Below are 11,525 nucleotides of genomic sequence, written 5' to 3' on the forward strand. Positions count from 1 at the left end.
ATTAAACACCTTGTGTTTGTTGCTCCTTTTCAGAATGAATTGCTGACGTTTTAAGTGTAGCCCTGGATACTAAGATAAGCAGCCACAGGAGATACTGGTGGTATGCAGGTAAATATGTTGACACTGCTAGTAGTGTTTGGCTTGTCTTATGTACATGTGCACGTAATTACGATAAAAGCTCTAATAAGCCTCTGGTCCAATTGTTAGCAAGTTTGACTCCAGATCAACTGGTCCTGATTGGTGCTCTCTAGGTTTGCTCCATTGTGTTTTTATGCAAAAGAGTTGGCAACATTGCCAGTGAAATGTAACGACAATCTGGCAGTACAGTCGAACCTGTATATAACGTCCCTGTATTAAACTTTCACCCTCTTTTAAGCAGCCAGTTTTCAAAGTACCACTTTTTTCCCATACAGATGCTTTATTTGTTACCTGTTTTGGGCAGCCACCTCTATTAAGGACCTGTTAACTGATTCATGGGTGCGCTCACGCGTGTTGCTAAGGAGGCAAAATTTTTACTTTCGGTTACATATGTCAGCTTCAGCACGGAAAATAAAAACAACTCAATAACTTGCAAATTTGCGTACATTTTACAATTTTTTCATTATGTTTCACAAAATGCAAAGTAAAAAAAGTTCAAGCAAAGACAAAAATTTAATAAGAGAAAGACAGAAAAACAAGAGCAATAGAAAGAGAAAAACTAACTCTGTGTGGCTTTGTTTGATCTTACCGAAGTGCACTGGTAGTGGAAATTGAGCACACAGTGATAGGGTAACTTCCAATATGTGTTGGGTGCACATCCGGTTTTCTTTAAGTGCTAAAGGAAATGTGGTTTTGATTAAATCCAGCCTTTTTCGACAAATTTCGACTAAAGCCAACGTTAGAAACATAGTTATGCATTCCTTTTTCAAAATCCTGCTTTTTTCAGAAGATTACGAATTTTTCAATATTTGGAAGTTCTCTCAAAATCTGACCTTTCAGAAATGAAACAAAATCTATGCATAGCGTAATGAGGATTCAAATTAAAATATTAAATCAATGATAAAAATCCAGATAAAGTAATTTGCCTTGGAGCCTTTGCATTTTTTCAATATTAGTCACATGACCATGGGCATTGCCTGATGATGTCATCACTAGTGTTACTGACCATGAAAAAGTTAAAACACATGAAATAACTCTGAGCTAACTAAACATGATGAGGTTATATGAGAATAAATTTTCCTTAGCAACGGCTCATAGAGATCAGTTAATTTGGCCCTTAAGGTTACAGTATACCTTCAGATCGGCAATTTTCCTCAAATTTAGATTTTTGATTCAAAGTAATGGTCGAAGAGTAATCTCTAATTTCTGAAAACAAAATCGAAAAAAACTTAATATTGGCAGAGAAATGGAGGTTTTACATTATGGCCAGAAGTAAACTTACCTCTTGATTGACAGCCCTATAACATGTATGCAATCAACCAAGACTACTTTCGTGGGAATATTACTCATATGGATACCACGAATTGGCTGGCTACTCAGTTAATCAGCATTGTGAATCCAACCATTTTTTGCATTAGGTGTAATTCTTTTAAGTTATAAGTAAACATGGACCACGGAAAACTCAGTTTGCCAGTTCAAAAAAGCGAAGAACAGATGAAAATACATCATTGATTGAAGAAGCGAAAGTTGGCCTCGCGGATGAAGCCATAGCTTTTGTATCAAGCAGACAAAAAGATCGAGTCAAGAGAAGAGATAGGTTCTGTAAAAATTTGGGAACTCGACAGCGATAACAGCGATGTTTACAGTGACTCTTTTGATGAATTGTCCAACTCATTGAGATACATCGGAATATTATCCATGCACAATTTCTCCGCCGCACTTTCTTTTGTTTGTTCTGGTCGCCCAGCTACTCTAGCATTCATATCCTTTTTCGTCTTCATCATTTTGCCAGACCAGCTTCAAGAAAAACCCAGCTGCAGAAAAATTATCTCTCCGCCTTGAGCGCATTGCAAAACACAAGGGTTTTTTGGAGATTCATGCAGAAATTTCACCGCGAGTTAATGGTAGTAAATTTTCCAAGCACTGATTGGCTCAGTGATCTGAGAACCCAGTTGAAGGCGTTTGTGGGCAAAGTTTGTTTGCAAAGCAAGAGATTTTTCTTAGCGCTGTTTTCTCGGATAAATTTTTTCGCTTGAAGCAGACACTTTAAAGAGTTACAACTCAAAGGGAATTTGTTTGATTGCCCCCAAATTTGGACAGTACCTAGATTAACATATATATAAAAAAAAGTGTCTGCAAATTGTTTATTTCGAAATATTTTTTCTCCAAAAGCAATTTTTGTAAAATCACTTCACATTTTTTAAATCATATTTCGAAAATGTTCTGTAACTTTTTACTGCAATTGAATATGGCAAAATGCTGACATACTTTTTTTAGCGCTTTTTGTCCTGAAACCGAGGAAAAAATAAATTGGCGAAAAACAAAATTTGCTTTGACTTGTAGCTTCCAAAAGGTGATTAGGACGCCTACATTTAGTGGCCATGAAAAATTGGCAATTCATTTTATTTCAAAATTTTTGGTATGGTTTGATAGCCAGCTCTATAACCTTTAATTTGATATAGGGGTTTAGGTATCTACAGCTTAAACCGGATGCGCTACATCGCTTGGACGGGAGACACCCCTGAAGGTATACAGTAACCTTAAGTGGCCGCGGCCACCCTGTAGCAGTCCTATGTTTGTCTTTCTTTGTTATAAGCAGCCACCCTGAACATAGAAACTATGAAATTGAACGTAACAACTATGAAATTGAATGTAGCAACTACATGTATGAAATCATTGACGGAATGAGATATTTTGTTGTGAACTGTAAGTCATAGAAATACATTACTGTATACCGTAGAAGAGTAGAAGACAATTTATTGCACAGTACTGTACATGTCTGTCAATACGTGAAAGTCAAAACAAACAGTGTACTGTAGTCCAAAATATTCATTTTGAAGCAGCCGTGTGAACTTTTTTCTTTCCTTTACATTACACAACATGTGTCAGTTAATTTAGGTTCTGCTAGTTTTCACAAAGTGTTGCTTCTTAACTCCTTTTACAAAATGTCAATAAATCTCTTGGCTCTCTTGAAGTGCAGTGAAATTTAATTAAAATGTTCATTGCATGAATAGAAAAACATTAAACACCATTTTTTTCCTTATTTCCAGTCATTTGTTCTCAATTTCCAATAACTCAAACTCCTGATACATGTAACTCCAACCTTTTTTAATTTCCCTTGAAGGTTCGAGTTATTGGGAGTTGACAAGGCAGGTCTGACACAGTGTTTTGATATAAGGGTCAGGTCATAAGTAGGGTTCGAATTTTTGGTCAGGTCGTAAATTGGGTAGGGAAAATCACAGATTTTGGTTTGATTTTTCAAATTTGAAAAATTTCAAATTGGATTTCTGGGAGTAACCCCCTTTTCCCTCCCCAACCCCCATTCATGAATATTGTCCCGACACCAACTCGCAAGGGTAATGCACGAGATGAGTGAACGTTCCCAGCATGCTTTGCAACAACAGTTGTTGAACTGTGAAAGTGAATGAGGCTGAGAAAAGGCAGACTAAAAGGTTAATTTGTTTCTTATTCACTGAGTACATTTAGTACCTTTCCTTGTAGTGCTTTCATTGTTTGTTCATATGGAGGACTTTCTCATTATCAGTGTACCTGTGGTATATTTAGGGAAGAACTTCGCTTGGAGCTGGAGAGCTTTGTTGGCGAGCAATTGAACTTAGATTGCAGGTAAGCTTTTTGGACAAACAAAATATATTTGATTTATAAATTACATTGTTAACTGTAGTGATATGTATTTCTTCCCCTTTTGATCGGGTTCCAGCTTGCTTCTAAGTTAGCTTCGTTGTGTATGAAACATTGTCATGTATGTCCCCCCCCCCCTGCCATATGTGTATTTTCGTGGGTGTTGCCACCTCCCCACTAGCAGTATCTTCAGTACTCTTGCTAGTGTTGCCCCCCCCCTGCCACACACACAGCAGACAAAATCAAACAAATAGAATAGCTATATCTGCCTTAGAAGGTGAATAATTCTATCTAAGATGAATTATTTGTCTTTGTTTAATCATAACAAGATTTTTGTTGGAGTAATTCATCTGGAATGAGACAACACATGGCAAGTAAGCTTACATGTATGTGTAAACTGCTATATGTTTTGGAAATTACTTGTAATTTGTTTTAAATGCTGTATTGTACATGTTTGTACTAGTCAATTTGAAACCACCACATCCCCTCCCTATGCCCAAAGAGGACGGGGTGCTCCCAGAAAAATTGGGTGGGGGTACTTCCGAAAACCCTTACGCTATTTAACAGCAAAATCAAATTTTTTTTTTGTGCAAAATTTAAGAATGTTTTGTACATGCAACGTACATGTAAAGCTTGCAAGCGATGTTACCATAGCAGCCAATTTTTTTTTATCAAGATAGGTTAAATTAAAGTTACTAAGAAATTTTGCCAACTACCATAGGTATTCTAGCTTATTATTCCATTCTAGCTTATCTGGAGTAGCTAAATGTTGCGTGGTGGGGAGTCAACAAAGAAAACTTCAAGAGCTACTTGTGTCCAGTACTCCATCTCCTGGTAAAATGCCTGGCTACTAAGCTACGAACGAATGAACAAATGCGTTAAGTTCTTGTTGTATGTAAAATTCTACTGAAAACTGACAGGAATGAAAAAATTACTGGTTTAAAAATACCAGAGAAAGATCAAACAATTATGTCAAAGTTGGTAGACATCATGTCCATACTATTGCAAAACTAAAATTATAGGTGAGGGTTTCAGTTTGAAGTATTCTCTGGTTTCAATGTTTGTGAGTTTATGTTGGTTTGCATTCAATAAAATCAAGAAATGTACATGTAAAGAACTTTCTCAAGCTCCACTTGAGAAGTATTTTGATCTCTTTCCAAAACCTTTTTTTCCGAAATTTGAGTTCCCAAACTCGGGGTGCGGCTTATTTGCGAGTATGGCTTATCCACCAGTGTTTATGGTATATTACTCTTGATTAATCAAGTTATTACTGCTTTGTAGCATTCTTATTGTAACAGTTATGCCATTTTTTAGGGTTTTTATCATGACCTGCAAAAATCCTCACTCAAAATCATTATTCCACTCACACATTTTTTTTATTTTCATCAAAATTTGCACTACTCGAAATTGCAATGTTTTTTTTTTACATTTTAATTAAGTTATATCTTTCATTTAGTGGCAAGAAATATGTCCAACCTTGAAATTCTTTCTCATAAGTGCTAATTTACATGTACAAGGCTCTGAAATGTGACAAATTGTCTTCTCTTTTTCACTGTGGCCTTTTTCACCTGGGGTAACCTTGAAATTGCACTGAATTCCTCTTTTGCACTTCATTTTAAATGTGCAAAGGATAAACTGGAAACTGGGCTTTAATCCATTTAAATGATCAACTAATTGACTGGCTGATTGGGAGGTTGATTGGCTGGTTGATGGACTGGCAGAAAGACTGATTAGCACTTGGAAATTTTTAAGTACACTTGTGAAGTGCATCAACTCATTGTTTTCTATGTGCTTCTCTTGTGTTCTTTGAAGTTCCCATAACACGCTTGTAAACTTGTATACTTGTATAACTCAACAATGCACTTAGTCATGTTAACTATATCCCAATAAAATATTACTGACAAAGCATCCTGTTAAACTTCTGGTTGGTCTCTGAACTGATTTATTCATGGGCTGTGTACATGTAATTGTTTAAGATAACAAATCAACTAGTAGATCGGGCATGGTGATTGATTGGCAAACAGACTGACTAACAGGTTAACTCATTGATGAACTGATATGTAGACTATTTGACAAACTGACCAGGTGAACTTCAGTAGCAATGAAATAAGTAGTAATGAGTGCTACCCTTGGACAGTTTGTTAAGCAAGTGTAAAGAGCAAGCAAGGTGATTGAGTTACTAACTGACTGACTGAAAACTGGCGACTGAATATACTAACAGATAAAATGATTGGCTGAATTGCAGACAGACACAGACAGACCGACTGACAGACAGACAGACAGGCAGGCAGACAGACAGAAAGGAAGGCAGGCAGGCAGACTGACTGACTGACTGATTGACTGAATACTGGCAACTGAATATACCAACAAATAAAATGATTGGCTAAATTGCAGACAGACACAGACCGACAGACAGACAGACTGACTGACTGACTGACTGACTGACTGACTGACTGACCTCTTAGTTGACTGATTCACAGACTATTTGAGATTTTGTTAACAGGACATCAACATTGTGTTGACCAATTCCCTCTTAGTTAACTGAGGGTCATACAGGGGTATTCTCATGATGATTTTATTTTCCGTGAAATGTGAATTTAGGAAATTATTCTTCATGATCTGTGACTTAAAGGTTTCGCATGACCCATGAAGAACTTGAATTATCAACCAATATTCTTGCTTTAATCAAACACTTTTTCCTATGTGATTTTGAGACCTCCATAAAATGTGTTAAGACAGAAACATCAAATGTGACCTCTGTATAATTAGCGTTTTTTAAGACATCTGCAACTACCAAGTAATAGAGAGCTTTCCTTGATGTCTTTCACTTGATTTTCAAAAATGTCATACAGTGTATGACCTAGTAACACTCTTTAGAGCATAAGAGCAGGTTATTAAAGAGTACCTTGCTGGCTTATTTTGAATTCATGATTTGGGAAAATGAAATTTCAATATCCATGATATGTAATTCGCTATTTTTTCCATTGATTTCATGAACGGTGCCAGAGACCTGATCCTGTACAACCCTCTTAACTGCAATGTTAGGTACATGGTAATAATTATAAAAACTTTTATAACATTATTTCTTAGCCTGACAAATAAGTGTTCTCTCTTTTCCAGATCAGATGCCAACAGGGAGAAAGTGGACTAAATCTTCAAGCAGTTATCTTTAGAAGGGCTGCATATTCTATTTTGCAATCCAACTCTTGGGTGAACCAGGTAAACAAAGCTCTTGAATAAGCCAAGTTCTGCTCTGATTATTTGACTTCAGACATGCAGTTTGTGCCTTGATTATTTACACAATGAGTAAGAAAAGCTCTTAAATCACACTCTTTTAAGCCAATTGTCCATGAAATTGTTAAATTTATCTTCTGTCTGATGTTCAAAAGTAAGCTGTTTTTTCAGAATTAGATTGTATTCTCACCTTCAAAGAAAATTGTTGAATTGGCGATTGTAAAACTTAGTGAGTAATTGGGCTGCAGTACCAATTGACTGGCCGATTGACATTGTTAAAGTAGCTATGGTCTATCAAGTTTGTTTTATACATTAACAATGAGAGAGAATTCCAGGTAAAACTGAGAGAAACCAAAATTTCATTCTGTCAAAATGATCCTTAAACTGGCACCGTGAAATTTTATTCTGTCAAAATGATCCTTAAACTGGCACAGTAAAACTCACAGTATCCAAACTATGTACAATAACTAAAACATGAAAAGACTGACTGATGGATGGATGGACTGACTTGCGGACGAACGGAAAAATGGACAGATGGACAGACAGACAGACGGACTGACTGACTGACTAACTGACCAGCTGAGTGACTCTGACAAACTGACTGACGGATTAAGAAAGACTGATGGAGTGATAGACTGCTGACAGACAGACAGACTGACTGACTGACTGACTGACTGACTGACTGACTGACTGACTGACTGACTGACAAACAGACTGACTGACTAATTTATTGACTCATGAGTGACCACCTGATTGGCTCATTACTGACTGATTGATGGACGCATGACCAACTGACTGACTAATTGACTTATGACTGCCTTGGACTGACCGACTGACTCTTTACTGACTGACTGAATGATTGACTCACAACTGACTGACTGACTTTTTAGGGACTACTGACTGACCCACATATTGGCTGCTGATGGACTGCTAGCAGACTGACTGATTGACTGCTGACAGACTGCTGACTGACTGTCTAACTGAATGACTAACTATGATTGACTTATTCATGACTGCATGACTGACTGATTGACTGCTGACGCCGGATTGACTGATGGACTGTCAACTGACTGACTGATTGACTGTTGAGAGACTGCTGACTGATTGCCTGACTCATTCACTTTCCAATGGACAGAATCTGTGATTGGCTGATTGACTGACCAACAGTTTAAACTGATTGGCAGATGATATATCGACATTGATCTGTCGAACTTCTGTATCATGCAAACGACATTTTGAAAAAAAAATTATTAAAAGATAAAAATATTAAGAAGTCACTGAAGAAAACTCTTGCTACAGTACACTGCATGTCTGAAGTATTAAACACAGTCAAACCTCTCTAAATGACCACCTTGTGTAAAGTGACCCCCAGGAAGTGACCATCTCGAGTCTGAAATGTGACTACCTTGTAAAAGTCCCAAATTGTCTCGTGCAGGTAAATTATTAGAAGAGAAATTTATCTATGATTTATAAGCACCACATTGGTTTGGCGAAGTACATAGAAGGTCGCCTACGGATTGGTTTGACTGTATCTCTATTTACTGTAAACCTTGATGGGTACGTTTCTCAAAGCATTTCCTCTCCTCTCGGCCGATATACCTTCAGATGTCATTAAAATCTTGAAAATGCACATTCAAGATTGCCGCAGAATTTTTTTTGTTTTTCGAAATTTTCGATTTTGTTCTACATTCTCCAAAAAACAAGTCTGTAAATATCATTTTCTAAAAGGACGGATGTTTACTATCGCGTGACTGATTTACCTTGTGTTACAAAAAGAACGTAATAATGTCACGCAAGATGAGAAATGCAAGTACATGTACAGAAGTCTTTCTTGTGGAGTTTAAATCCTCAGCTAAAGCACTACAAGAGAGATAACAGCAATTTAATTGCAAAGGTTAAAACTATTATAATTTTGATCTGTTAACATGCAAAAATTTACTCGTGAGGTGCAAACAGCATGCAGAAATTTGCATGTTTTGTTTTTATGATTTCAAACCAGTTGTCTTCAGTAGAATTACAATTACAACTTTGCTTACAATTTCACGGTTTCTTGATGTTGTGTGATCGGAAATTATAGAATTGAAAATACTCTTGAAAATACGCTGGAGTTGATGTATTTCCCGTGCGTACAACAAATATATTTCAGAGCCGTTTCTATTTGTCTTGAAAGCAAATATAAGCCGGCAAAACATCAATAAAATAATCTGTACACGGTTGTGAATTTTCTCGGGTTTTTCAGCCATTATTTGGAAGCCATTCTTTCTAAGAGGTTTTCGGAAACGTACTCTGAGGCAGTCCCAAGAGTGATGAGCATATAATTTCTCCTTACAATATTAATATATTTGAAAACCATCAACTCGGGATATTGTCTTGATATACTACCAAATTCTCAAAACAAAGATCAAATCACTTGGGGATATTAGTAAGGAGAACTGATATGTCCAGCTTAGGACTGAAACTCTTATGTTTACAGTAACTGAGGTCTTGTTTAAACTAAGCGGTACGATTCCAGCCTGGTTTTAGTAAATGGTTTTTTTCTGTTCCAATGTACGCCACAGATACGTTTAAATTTTACGTTAGACTTTAAAACAATTCGGTGCGATTTCTCTATTATATTTCATTCATTTAAAGTACTAAAAAGACGTATCTGTGTCGTACTTTGACATAAGAAACGAGCAGTTTACTAAAACTAAGTGTTGATGGTACTGCAACGTTTTACCAAGACTTTTCCAGAACTTGGCTTATTCTTGGTGAGTTTACCTGGTTCACTCAAATGGTTGGATTGCAAAGTAAAACAACTCAGGTGGAAAGATAACAACATTTTATTGAAATAAAAATTGTCTCTCTTGTCCATTATTTTGTTGAAAAAAAAAAATAATAAAAAAATAGTCTAGCCAATCTTGTCCCTGCTCTTTGGACTGCTTCCACTCTGCCTCTCCAAGTCGGTGTTGTTTCTTTAGTCCTCATTTAATATTCCAACTTTAATATCCTGGTCTGTTTTAGCTGATCCTTTCATCCAAGCCGGGGACAGTAAGACACTTGGAAGAGTTGACCGTTTGCTCCTAAGTGGGTTGGACAGCGTAAAGGAAAGTGAGAGTTTACTTCCCATGCCTTCGGGGTCTCAGTCTTAATTTGTCACAATGCCAAACTCGAGTAATTTTGGAATTAATGAGTTGAAAAATAATTAATATGCCAAATTCGTAATTTGGTTCAAGATGCTAATCCGCAAGTCAATGCATCGAAAAAATAAAAGATTTGCCAATAAGCTCGCCCTCCCGGAATATTTTGGATGAAAACCCATTTAAGTTGGAAATGTCCGCAACCTGGACAAGAAAAATTGAAGCGCTAAAGCAGGGCGCTCAATTTCAGTGCATCACCGTTGAAATCAAAGAAAGATTTGAACACAGAATCCGCCAGTCTGACCTCCGACCAAACCTCCGACCGACCGTCATTCCACAAACTTCACCAAAGAGCACAAGTCACTAAAAGTCTTTCACCTGCGAAGCTACCGATGTCAAGTTTCTCTCTTTAATTTGGATGAAAAAAATTGGCCGATTATTACGGCAAATAAGCTTTAGTTTTGATTTAAAAATAAAAAAATTGCAAAAGGTTTAGATAATTATGCGTATTCAGCTTGTTTGTTTGTTGTCGTATTTCATATCACGTGACGTTACTCTGGAGAATTGTTTATACAATGCAAATTCAATTCCCGTGCGAATGAGTAATTAGAAAGACAATTCTCCAGAGAGCATCCGTGATCTGAGACGAGCAATTAACACACGAAGCTGAGCGGGTCTTGTTATTTGAAAACTAAATCAAGCTAAAGATCTAAGCCGAATCTCTGCTAACAATGTTAAAAATTTTGGACTTGACTCAATGATTTCCATTGCAGTGGTTTAAAATATTTTTGTTTATTAATCTAAAATTCCCATTCCAAGAGATTGTAGCGTCCTTCGCATCCGTGACTTCTCTGCTCACGCAATGTCTCTCCTCACTTTGTGGAGGAGCATTGCGTGACAATCCGAGGAACTCTTAATTTAGTGAATTTTACTGCACTGTAGTGGAAAAGAAATTGCGCCCACCTAAAAAAACACCCCCTCAAAACAAATGTTTATGATTATGAATTATTGTCATTGCAAAACAAAAACAAAACAAAAAAAATAAGAAATGCTATATTGATTTAATTTGTATCTATATAAGCTATACTTAATAACTTGGTGGTAGAAAGTTTTGAATTCCTGTTTAATTGGCTCGGTTGGTTAGAAATTAATAAGTGCTTAAATCAATGCCAAATGTTTCAGAATTGCTCTTCATCGACAGACTAATTAACCGTTAAATGGAATGCCGCCGTTTTATTTAACAGTTAACAAGCCTAACAACGAACACATATCATATATTAGTTTCTAATAAACCTCTAATTGACAAATAAGCTATTGAACACTCCAGAAACTTAAGGAAGACTAGGCATCAGCTGTCAGCATAAGGATTCCTGGGATTGTTTTGGTAACTAGCAT

At 36.6% G+C, this 11,525-nt stretch overlaps 1 long non-coding RNA gene across 2 annotated transcripts in view; it reads left to right on the forward strand.

Annotated features, from left to right (window-relative positions):
• The window catches only part of LOC145496834 (uncharacterized), a 14,061-nt gene extending 3,824 nt beyond the window's left edge, over nt 1-10,237 (forward strand). The window contains exons 1-3 of one of the 2 annotated variants that reach the window (XR_014050608.1): nt 1-108; nt 3,703-3,762; nt 6,898-10,237. The exon at nt 1-108 is cut by the window's left edge and continues 140 nt beyond it. This is a non-coding gene — a long non-coding RNA (uncharacterized LOC145496834). Of the gene's footprint in view, nt 109-3,702; nt 4,100-6,897 lie in introns of those variants that run through there. The other variant, XR_014050612.1, reaches the window with a different exon arrangement.
• The last annotated feature ends 1,288 nt before the right edge of the window (nt 10,238-11,525 follow it).

Source organism: Orbicella franksi, chromosome 1, assembly GCF_964199315.1.
Source record: "Orbicella franksi chromosome 1, jaOrbFran1.1, whole genome shotgun sequence".
NCBI lineage: Eukaryota > Metazoa > Cnidaria > Anthozoa > Scleractinia > Merulinidae > Orbicella > Orbicella franksi.